General features: G+C 38.6%; 1 protein-coding gene across 4 annotated transcripts in view; it reads right to left on the bottom strand.

Annotated features, from left to right (window-relative positions):
* Window positions 1-136, bottom strand: part of astn1 (astrotactin 1) — a 328,361-nt gene extending 328,225 nt beyond the window's left edge. For all 4 annotated transcript variants that reach the window (XM_076031556.1, XM_076031555.1, XM_076031553.1 and 1 more), the window contains exon 1: window positions 1-136. This exon is cut by the window's left edge and continues 689 nt beyond it. The gene's annotated coding sequence lies outside the window, so the exon portion shown is untranslated.
* Between the last annotated feature and the right edge of the window lie 12,556 nt (window positions 137-12,692).

A 12,692-nucleotide genomic window follows, 5' to 3' on the forward strand; every position in this document is an offset into this window, starting at 1 on the left:
AGCGTTCATTTGCTTTCGTCAACTAATTTGCACGCTCAGTGCAAATTAGTTCTCGAGCGTCTTCGTTGAATGTCTTCGCAAGTTTACTTGACCTCTGTCAGTGGACGGACGCTCTGATGGTGCAAATCAAATGCAGGAGCTGAACGTAAAACGCAGTCGAATTAATTTTAAGAAAATAGATAAAGAAATAAAATAAATCCAGCAGAAGGTCAGTGTTTGCTGTGTTAACTACAACTGGTGCACCACAGTCAAAGAAATAAATGAATGAGTTGATAGAAAAATTAGATTCTTCAATTATTTACTAATTTTTAAACAATATTCTATTGTTATTTTTAAGAAAGACTAGATTTTTTTTCTATTTTTCTTTCTATTCTGTTTTTTGTGTGTGTTTTTTTTTTTTTTTTTTGCTTTTGTTTTGTTTTACTTCTGATTATCACATTGGATTCATGAAAAAGGTTCACACATTCACTCACTCAGATTAATAACGTCAAGTATAAGAAGTACGGGTGCACCAAATCAGCATTCTCAAAAATGCATTGAAGCACTCATTTATGATCAAAAAGTTTAAAGCCAATTCTCAACATATATAATAAATCTAAGGGAAAATTGAAGAAGCCAAACAAATACGTTGTAGGAATCAGTTGAAAAACTCTTCAAACAGCTGCTATGTGGTTAAAGACTCGATTGACTAAAATCATCTGCCTTGATGTATGGATGGAAGCTTGTTTTTATTTATTCCACCCCCCACCGACCCCCCCCCCCACACACACACACACACACACACACACACACACACACACACACACACACCTCCCAACCTCCAACAACAAGAATCCTGTGCACTCGAGAGTTTCTGTTGATTTTTCAGCCAGACCAATTGACACAACTATAAACAGCCACCATCCAGCCCCCATTCAGCCATAATGGCTGCTTTTTTTTAGTAGAAAATCACTCCCTGCCCCCATCTCCATTTTGCAGCACAGTGTCATGGCAAAAATGATGTCAAGTGCAATCAAGCCATTGTAGCAGTGCTGCTTAAGTAGAAAGTGTTGCTGCAGGTCACCTCTTGAATCACGGCTTATCTGTACTTCTCTACAGTTTCATTTTACTTTTTTTTTTAAAAGGAGGCATTTTTTCAGCCATGTCTGAGTTGAATCAATTTCCAACAGAGGGTAAAGGTATGTAAAGGTTAAGGTGAAAGCCCAGACAGGATCATAGGAAGGGGGTTCTCCATGTCTACATCAGTAGGCTAATTGTATATTTTTCTCCTCTTCTTTTACAGTTGCAGGCAAAAAGGTCTGAATTTCTACCAAAAAAGGACTGCAGGCCGCAACATGCAGCAGTACTCACTGATCATCTTAAGATAATGGTGATTGTTGTGTGTTTTTAATTGGTAACCAAGTTCTTGAAATTGTTTAGATTTGTATTTTATTTGGTAACATTTAAGCTATGTATATTGATCAAAATAAAATGGACACAACAAAACAACAGACGCTTGATTTCTTTTTAATTAGTCGTTTAGATTAGTCGACTAATCGAAAAATTAGTTGAAATATTAATCGTTAGAAAATTAGTGTTTAGTGGCAGCACTAGTCACTTGTAAACACAGAAAATTATATAGGAATGACTAATTGAAAGAAAGAAAGAAAGGAAAGAAAAATCCAGCAGAATGTCAGTGTTTGCTGTATAAACTACAAATGATGCACCGCAGTTAAACAAATAAATGCATCATTTAAAAATACAATTCTTCAATTAGTTATTAATGTTTGAACATCATATTCTATTATTCTAAGAAAATGAAAATGAAATTACCTAAATGTTGTGGAGCCAATATATATATATATATATATATATATATATATATATATATATATATATATATATATATATATATATATGTATATATATATATATATATATATATGTATATATATATATATATATATATATATATATATATATATATATATATATATATGTATATATATATATATATATACATATGTATATATATATATATATATATATATATATATATATATATATGTATATATATATATATATATATATATGTATATATATATATATATATGTATATATATATATATATATATATTTATATATATATACACACATGGGTTAAATAATTCAGCTTGCATTCAACAAATATAAGAGGAAATTGAAGAACACAGCAATGTTTTATCCTATGTGCGTATGTACATGCAACAAAAATTACAAAGGGGCGGGACACAAGCACAGCTAAAACAGGAGCATAAACAGGAGATAACCCTGGCAAGGAGACATGTTTGTACAGCGGGAGGAGCACAGAGTGATTGTCTGTGCAGCCACTGTGAGGGAGCACATGTGCAAGTGACTGCGAGCGAGAGATGGAATTTCGATAGATTTGCTCGCGCCGCCTTTGGAGCGACAGCCGATAATCAAAAGCTGCGACGAAGGAGGGGAGAGTAGGCGGGGTCGAGGTGGTGGTGTGGGGTGATGGTTGGGGGGGGTCATGTGCAGCAAAAGAAAGACAGTCAGTGAAAGTTGAGAGACGGAGCGGATGGAGGAAGAGGAGAAGACATACATCAGGCACTGTGACGAGCAGGTGCAGCAGCGGCGGGGAGGGCAGACGACCGAGGGCCTAATCAAGAGAAAGATGTCTTTGTTTAATCTCGAGACTCTTCCCGCTGCCAAACGAGCGAGACTTTGGACCGTTGCGTGGCTCGTCCTGTGATCAGGGCCGAGCAGATTCATCTTTCCAGCCCGCTCGTCTTTCAGCCCTTGCGTGGGCTGCAAAGTTGATTACAGTCTAGAGGGAAGGAGGGGGGTGGCAAAAAAAGAAATCATGCTGCTGAAGCTCCAACAACTGGTTCAAATCATCCTGCATCTACAGCTGCTCTTACAGCCTCTTCAAATGCTTGGCACATGATGGAAACGTTCCACTTCAAGTCAGATTATGCAGTCTTTCTAACCCCGCGCTGCAGGATTGTAATGGCCTGAAATTGTTGGTTGTGTCATCGCGCTCACGCTTGCATGCGCTCGCTCCGGCTGTTTGTTTTAGGCGAGCTCAGAGGGTGGCGCATGTTGAAATGAAAGGGTTCCTTCCTGAAAAATAGAGGCACGATTAGCATGATGCAACCAGCCACGCGTAAATCTGCAAGGAACGATGGCAATCAAACAAAACGGCACCGTCGTTTCACTCCCTTCCTTTTTTTTTCCTCTCCAGAAAGCTTACCTCAGGATTTAAAACAATATGCAGTTTGCTCTGAGCTTACTCCAGTTCCTCCATAATCCTCTGCAATCATCAGCGCTTATACTTCACCATAATCTGAAGCGATGTCTCAAAGCTGCCTTTATGACGGGAACGCTACGCACAATGTGCCCCTTCCAGGGATCGATCAAAGATGTGCGCCTCTGGAAGACAGGCAACCCTCACTCAGATTAACTTCAATCTGCTTTGCTCCTGTTAATGACGAAAACATGTTTTTCCACGATGTGGATTTGTATTATGATGATCGTTTGTGGTGGAAAGGACAAATCATGGTAGGTTTATAAATGATTAATCTGAACTGGGGCTGTTTTTGCACATTTGCATCTCATTCATTCATTCATTTTCCATACCCGCTTAGTCCCGAGCTCAGGGTCACGGGGGTCTGCTGGAGCCTCTCCCAGCTGTCTTAGGGTGAAGGCAGGGTGACACCCTGGACAAGTCGCCAGTTCATCGCAGGGCCACATAGAAACAGACAACCATTCACACTCACATGCACACCTACGGACAATTTAGAGTGTTCAATTGACCTCACATGCATGTTTTTGGAGTGTGGGAGGAAGCCGGAGAACCCGGAGAGAACCCACGCAGACACGGGGAGAACATGCAAACTCCACACAGAAAGGTCCCAGGTCCGGGCCCCGGAATCGAACACACGACCTTCTTGCTGTGAGGCGGCAGCGCTAACCACTGCGCCACCGTGTCGCCTGTTTGCATCTCACTTTTTGAAAATCAAAGCATATTGTCCACGTGACAGTGCATGGTGTTGCCCAATGGTTTTATCAGCCAATTCATAGATTTTATTGGTGTTTTTTTCTCAATGGTCCCACTTCCAGAGTAACGCTGAAAACACTCTTTTTGGGAAGCAATAATACCTCTTAGGTTTAGACTTTAAAAAATGTTTCTTTACATAATTTGGTGCCGCCACCTAAAATCAAACCGTGACTGGTCAATTCATTCCTCACTCTGAAACTAAGACACAAAGCTTTGCCCTCTCCTGCACTCGTGAAGTCCAAACCAATGACTGCGGCAGCTAACCGGGTCTTGCCAGTTTCTGATGATTCTGATGGGATAACATTTTTAGCACGGAAACACTTTCATTACTGATGTGAACTAGACAGTAGGCTCGTGTTAATGAGAGAAAATGTATCAAGTATATTATATCCAATGGCATTAATTGGAAATAAAAAATAATGATAATGTTTTATTTAATATTTGTATGTTTGGGGGTCCAGAAAAAATTTCTAGGCCTTCCCTGATGGTGTAGAAGGCACTTATGGGTTCCCCGCTGACAAAGCTTGACGGACCCAATTTCATACGCAGAAAAATCAAAAACATTCTGTCATTGTTCACTTCCAGCACCATCCACAGATCCACATATGGAATCTCCAGGTTTCAAAACAAACCAGAAACTCAAGATGGTGCTGACCATGTAATCAATCTTTGGACTTCAGAAAAGGTCATGACAAGTCTGTCTTGAATTGTCTTTACATACAGTCATTGCTCTCAACACATATCTCTGCACCAGGACGTTAAAAACATGCTTGTGCACGGTCTTTTGTGGTTCTTGTTTTCCAGTAACAGTTGAAATATTATATCAAAGGTCACCAGCCATGTTCCCCTATGTTTATTTAGAAATAAATAAACTAATAAAATCTATCTTGTTTAACAGAATATTACATAACTCAAGACAGATGGGCATCTGAAGTACAACTCAATGGCCACTTGACCTTGTGCTCCTTATTAGTGCCAAGACCTTCAGAAGGGTGCTGGAAATATCCTGGAAAGATTTTAATCGCAACCTCCCAAAGGTGTTCTATTGTATTGAGAGCCGGTGGCTGAGGTGGCAGTGAACTCATCACCAGGCTGAGTTAATCACATAGGTATGAGTGAGGTTTTGTGACATGATGGGTTATCCTGCTGGAAGTAGCAGTCAGGAGATGATAAACTGTGGTCATTAAATTATTGGCTTTATATGGACATGATGTGCAATACTGAAAGACTTGGCATTGATTGGATACCAAGTAAACACAGGGCCAGTATTGCAGATAACAATACCGATACTGATACTTTCTGTAGGAAGTGGACATGAAAACAAATTTGCTAAATCTGAATGAATTTTCATGATTTTTAATTTGGGACTGAGCCTGGGGTATTGTACTTGTGTTTTTCTCCCACTGTGAATTATTAATAAGTTAAATCCAGGACAAAATTTGGGCAAAATTTTCAGTAAATAGAACATATTTGTCCACGCCACTCAATGCCTTTTGCTTCAGCGAAGCGGTCTTAAACAACGAGCTGGAAGTTTTCCCCCATTCATTTCTCTTTGCTTGGAACCTCTATTGTTGTAATCATTTCACGAGAGTAGGTAAAAAAAAAAAAAAAAAACCAAACAAACCGTCGAGTATGCTATGAGCAACTCTGTTGTAGTTTGAATAATAAACATAAATCTCATTACACTGGTAATATTTGGATTGACATGCCCATCATTAATGGACATGGTCAATAACAATATTCAGCAAGGCAATCTGGAGCTCTCCAGATTTAAGGATTATGATCTGCTGTGTGGTCAGAGATGATCTTCTGCGTCACTGGGTTGTAATGAGTGTTTATTTGAGCGGTTACTGTTACCTTTGGCATCAACAATGTATTTCGACTGAAATACATCCATCCATACCTCTGCCACATGTTCTCTTTTCTGTCTGACCTAGAGATGGTTGAGTTTGTGAAAATCCTAGTAGAATTACAAGTTCTGAAATAAACTCATTAATAATACTCTGCAATGTCTGGTTAAAGCATGAGCACCTGTTTGTTTTTTTCCGTGGAACAAGACCATCACTCTGTATTCTAATTTCTTCTTTCACTAGCACAGTTTTAACACTAAGCAGCAGGCTTAAGTGTGCACAGGGGCAAGATCACAAGTTGTCTGCCAGTGTTTTTCTGGTGGTGACAGCAAAGAATATTTTATTCTCAATTGAATGTTGGAGTTTTATGCTGCTACAAGAGGATGCGTCTTGCAGGTAATTAGCCTCCAAATTAGATCTACCTTTGGCATCCATCCAGAACATGGTGCTCAAAGAGTTTGGCTGTAACAGGCCCTGGAAAAATGCCAGTTAAATTGGACGCCACCGTGGTAGCGTTACTGTTTGCTGCATGCTCAACCCCCTGCTGCATGATTCTTGATGCACATGGCCGAGATCAGAATTAACATGATACTTTTGCAAACTCTGCATGACTTGTGGTTTGCCATGCAGTTAGTCCATTAATTCAATTCACTAGACCAGTAAGATCTGTACTTTAGACTTTGAGAAAAATATTCGAAAAAATATTTAACTTTGCAAACAAATGCAAGTTTGGACCCACTGATCTATTAAATTAATTTTGCTGGTTCACAGATCAACAGTCCTCATGAAACATTTTAATAATATTTGGATAATGGTGATGACAGAGATATGAGAAGATATTTTCTTAGATTTAAAAAAGTTCATCTTTACTCATTAAAATGGCATGAAAAACTACACTGAAGGTCCTAAAGTGAATAAATTGAACTAGATTGTTGATATTAATCTCGTCTGTGTGTGTCTTGAAGTTGCGCTGATTGTTGAGATTTGCAACGAGATAACACACAAAATGAGGAATCTAAATCTTGTCTAATTAATTTAGGACTGTCTCTCAAGTCCCATGCTTCTCCACCTTTAAGTGCTTTGTTATATTTTTTGTTACTTTGTCATACATTTCCATATTACGTGTTTTCTGTGTTAGTTTGATCTTGGTTAATCTTTTTTTTTTTTTTTTTTTTTTTTAATAATAATAGGTCTTGGTCTTATGTTTTCATAGAAAAAATAGCTATATTTTTTCTGTGTGTAGTATATTGTAAAGTCACTTTACTGTTTATTTTATTAACTGTGCAATAATTGGGCTGCAGAATTGCCTCCCTGTATATTCAACTTTCAACTGGATTAACATACTGTTTGATTCTTATTTTTCGAATTACCTTTCAAAATTATTCCTAATGTTCTGCCTTTGATGACATCCTGGCTCTGGTTTCTAGTGCTCATCCCAATACAACTTTAAGCAGACTGGCACAGTCAGACCCATTATTTACTTTGCTAATGAATTTGCTTCAAACAAGCTTTAGGTTGAATCAATCCATAACATAGTTTGCTGGACAAAAGCCACTGTAACCAATCACAGCCTACAAAAGGTGGACGGGCTTGTAGCAAGAACCCATAGACTATTTTCATTCTGACTTGAGGGAACAGCAAATGCTCGGGTCACAGTCAACGTTCTCAGTCAGAGCTGAAGAGAGCAAGACAGTGGCTATAAGCGACATTGATGAAAATCTGTTCAGACTGAACAGTTACTGAGATCTGACGGAACATGCGAAGGCAAGCTGATCACTGGATTAGTTGTGGTTGGTGGAACTCTAAAGCACAGTAGCCTGTGTCATCACTGAGCTGAACAATGTGAGCAAACCCTGTTTGATTCCATTCCATTCTAGGAACCAGAGGAGTCTCAGAAATAAAAGAGCTTAGAGAGTTAGATACAAACAGTAATCAGTAATTATTGAAATACATTTAATTAGCCAAAACATGTTGTTGTTGTTTTTTTTTTAAATATAAAAAAGTTATTATTTTTTGTCAAGAAAAAATAATTTTGACCTAAAAAGCATTTGATCTCAGGACTGGGTCCTTTCTTGTATGTTCTGCCTGTGCTCACATGGGTTCTCTTTGGTTATTCTACTTCATCTGCCTTGGTGACAAAAAAAATCCTTCCCTCTTTTCTTTATCTTGACAAGGAAGCTGAAATGTGTGGTGCAGAAATTAACCTTAAGTCAGCAGATCTTTCAAAATTAGGTTTGAATATGACACTGCAAGACGGCTTTGTGCTGAGATCGGCAGTTTTTGTGAAAGCACTGAATCGGTGGAGCCGACCTTACAAAAAACAAAGGCCTAAATCGGCTAAATAGGAAGGCTGCCTGAGTTTGACGAAGCACAACGTCTCTCATCAGCAGTCGTAACAAGGGCAGACAGGCACTGTGCGCATTCTAAACACGGTGGAGGCTGCTTTTGCTTTTCTGCACCACTGTAGAAGTAAAGAATGAAAAAAACAACAAAATGAAACAATATTTTATTCATAACCTCATCACTTTTATATTCCGGGCTGTTGACAAGTTGCATTTATGCTCTTTTTTTTTGCTTTATATTTTTTTATTTTATTTTTTTTGTCCTGTGTTTGCAGCTGATCACTGTCTCGAGCTCCACTGCACCAAGAGAGATTGCCATGGTAACAGGGGACAGGTTGACTATAAAAAAAATTAACATATCGTAGCAAACAACGTAAATACATGAGTATCCTGCGGCTGTTCAACTTCTTCCTGGTGCAGTGAAAGTGTAAGGCAACTTTCATGGCGAAGCTTCCTGTAAAGGAAGCATCGCCATGAAAAATGTGGCCTGATACATAAATCAGTCTATATTCACAGTACAATGAAAGTAATTTGGCTTTCCGTATCATAGAATGATTCTTATATATACAAAAATATACATATAGCAAGGGTCCCAGTTAGCTGCCATCTAACTGGTGTGGACGATCCAGCTGCCTGACAAATAAACCAATGTCTCCTCAAATAAACCAATGAAGAAGACGGTGGACAAAGTATCCAGGTTTCTGTGCGCAGGCCACTGTAGTTTGCTGGCAGGCTCGAGAGAGGGAGGGAAAGAAGATGAACACTGTAATCTAAAATATGACCACTTGAATTTGCTGGTTCCTCTCAAAATCGCCAACTATTACACACTGAACCTTTAAAACAACACTTTTTATAACAGCAGGAATGCTCACTTGAAACGTAGATTTGGTGTGGATTTAGAGCATACAAGGGTTTGACACTTACACAATGCAATGCCGGTTCCAAGGGGGAAATGATTAAATTATGTTTGCACCACAACAAGACAAACTCACAGTCCCCAATGAGTGTTACAGTCAAATGTTTTGATTTGCTCCCAAAGCCTTGTGGACAAATCAACAATTTGCACAGATGAGTGGGTCAATTGTGGAAAACAATCCTAGTGAGTTGGTGTGTTTGGGGTGAATAGAAAACAGGTAAGATGAAAGCTTTAAGGATGATAGATTTAGATTTTGATGGATTAAGCCTTTATTTGTATCTACATTCTACTGTCTGCAGTTGAAAGTATGATTGATGGTAACGGTGGATGGGAAGTAAAAATGTTAATAAGTCATAAGCTTATGTCCATGTTACGTCACCATCCTTACTAATAGCAAGAAGCAACCCCCCATTTTGCAAACGAGATCACGGAAAACAGATTGAAACATTGCGTCAAGATCCTCTGGATTTACCCTGGAGAAAACAACTTTAGAAACAAATTTTAGCCAACGTTAGCTCATCCACTCAGCCTTCACATGCTTGTGCTTGCAGTATGTGAATTTCAAAATAAAAAAAATATGGTCATATATATATATATATATATATATATATATATATATATATATATATATATATATGTATATATATATATACACACATATATATATATATATATATATATATATACATATATGTGTGTGTGTGTGTGTACCTTTTTATGTGGATGAGCTAGTGGCATCTTCCCCGAGTCTTGTTTTCCATATATGTATATATGTATATGTGTGTGTGTGTGTGTGTGTGTGTGTGTGTGTGTGTGTGTGTGTGTGTGTGTGTGCTTGTGTTGCAGACAATACGATTTTGCCATAGCTACTTAATGTCACGTTAATCCAAGAACAATGATCACTAAATGTTCTGGTTCAGTAACAGTTTGTATTTAAAAAGTCTTCATCCTCATGCTGTTCACATTTTGTCATTATGAGACCAAGATGACACGGAACAAAAAGGTCACATGATTTTAGTTTTAGTTTTTTTAGTATGTGTGTATGTATTTAGATATAAACGTCTATAGTATGAACACTGTGGAATATGCAAAGTTACTGAGTGATGTTTTGCTTTTGCTTTGTCCTTCTTTCTTGTCCAACACAGTTGAAGTCCAAGATACTAGCGTGCCATCGTTGTTCTTATGTTTTATGTTTAAATTGGATGTGTGGTTCAAAGCACATGGTGGTGCAGTGCAGCCGTGTAATTTGTTCGACATTTTCTAACATTTTCAAACTGCAACATATGTTTGCAGCTGATATACAGTGCAAGGCATGTCCTCAACAGGCAGCTGTAAATATATTCCAACAGTTTACCTACTCGAGGTGTAAATACATATAATCAACAGCTTGTGTGATAGGCTTAATCAAAAAGGAATTGTAAGTGGCTGCTGTAGCAAATGAAACCCATTAAAACGGAATCATTTTACAACCGATTGTCACACCTTGATTTCATGGCAGCCCAGATGTGTCACATGCACGTACGATGGCTGCAGTGTCTCTAGCTTGGTACGGAATGATGTTATTCCTGCCTGCCTGTCCTTTCCTTGTTTTATCTCGTACAATGCCTCAAGCACAAAATAACAGCTATATGATAAAAAATAAATATTCCATAAAAAGCAAGAGGCTACAAGGCAGAATATACAAACAACACAAAACAGAATTGTGTTGATGTCTACAAGTTTCTTTTGTCCCTATCGTTCTGACTCATCATTCAAACATAAAATGCAGCACCACTGAAAAGAAAGCCATGAGGTCAACAGATGTCTGCCTGGTGGTGCATCTACCAATACAACTGACAATGATCTGACGCACACGACGAAGGAACAAGAAAAATGTGTCCTCAGGAGACTGAGCAGAAGAAAATGTCATTTTCTCATTGCAGAAAACATCTGGCTGAGAGAGAAAAGGTCACTTGGAAAAAGCCAATTCTACACTTGAGAGGATGATGCTGCATGCAAAGAGTTTTTTCATTATCTAGGCAGAAAATGTACGAAAGACCCCATAGCACAGCCAACAAATCTGTTCAAGACATCTCTGAAGATGACCAGAGATGAGAAAACAGCATGTGGCACAGTGAACCTTAAGACTGAAGCAGGAAATGAAATTACAGCCAAGAACTTGGACGGTGGAGGGGCTGAAGCTAAAGAGGGATATTTAGGAGCACTGGAAGCAGGATTCCTCCTATGGCTTCATTTGCATCTTCAGCGACGTCAAGCTCGGTCAAGCTACACGGATCACCTCCAGCAACCCCCTGTCACCTTATGCATCTGTGTTAGGCAGCCCCAGCAGCGACGTTTCAGAGTCCTCTGCTGCTGCTCACTGGAGTGAAACACAACCTTGATGGGGACATGAGCAGGGGCTATTTCATCTCTGATAGCATTTTATATTTCATACCTGCTGAGGACAAAAATGTACTTTTGACTGGGCATGGCCTCATGATACCCTGCTGCATAATTTCCACTACATACACTCAAGAAGGTAACATAAATAGCTGAAGTAACCCATAAAGTCCAAAAATAATTGATCTAAAAATAAATAGATGAAAATATAAAAAAGTTTTGACGGCAACTGAATTAAGCAGTAAATTTAGGACTATTACGTACTAACAGTGTGTCACCTGGATGACTGCAGTCTTGCCGTTACTGCAGACACAAATGTTGCATTGCATTGAAAGTAGCACCTATTAAACTACTCTCTAAAAGTGTACCCTTCTCTTTAAAGGGACAATAAGTACCGGAAAAAAAACCTATGTGAAGCTCCAGTGGTGTCATTTCTTCAGTGGTACAGTGTCACATCACAGGACTTGATTTCCAGTATCTTCTGTCCTTCTGACCCTTGTTCCTAACCCGGAACTGTCCAGATTTTAGACTTATGTTAACGTTTCTGTTAAAGCTAATGTCCAGCTCGTTCACTCGACATTCATACACTTACGGCATCAAATACTTTCATCATCACTCCACATTTTTCTGGCTTTCTTGGTGGGTTTATTTTGATCAGCATGTGCAAGACTGGGAGTCTGTGTGTGTGTTTGTGTGTGTGTGTGTGTGTGTGTGTGTGTGTGTGGTGGGGGTGGGGAGCAATGGAGATGAGTCGAGTACAAGCAAAGCCTCTTTGGTTTGGTTGCTGTGTTCATTTGTACTCTCCAGTGGTGAAAAATTCAAACATTGTCCCTTTAAAAGAAATAATAGATGAAAGTAAATGAAGCCTTTGAGCACAGCAACGACTGGCCTGTGCACAGTAAATAATCAAACTTAAAGCTCAATATTTGTTTTTGAACTGCAAGCAATATTCAAACATTAAAACCATCTTAATTTATTTGTACACCACAAATACTTATAGCAAGTAAATATCACATGCAGAGGTGATAGGTGTGATGTATTCACATGTGATGTTTTAAATATCTGTAAGATTTAGCTATCTCAAACATGGCATAGGACAAAGCTAATTACAGACATATGACTCATCATGACTGTAAAAAAACGTAAAATAAAATACTGGCCCA

This window comes from Nelusetta ayraudi, unplaced genomic scaffold, assembly GCF_046127955.1.
Source record: "Nelusetta ayraudi isolate G7.1 ecotype Tasmania unplaced genomic scaffold, CSIRO-AGI_Nayr_v1 ptg000033l, whole genome shotgun sequence".
Taxonomy (NCBI): Eukaryota; Metazoa; Chordata; class Actinopteri; order Tetraodontiformes; family Monacanthidae; genus Nelusetta; species Nelusetta ayraudi.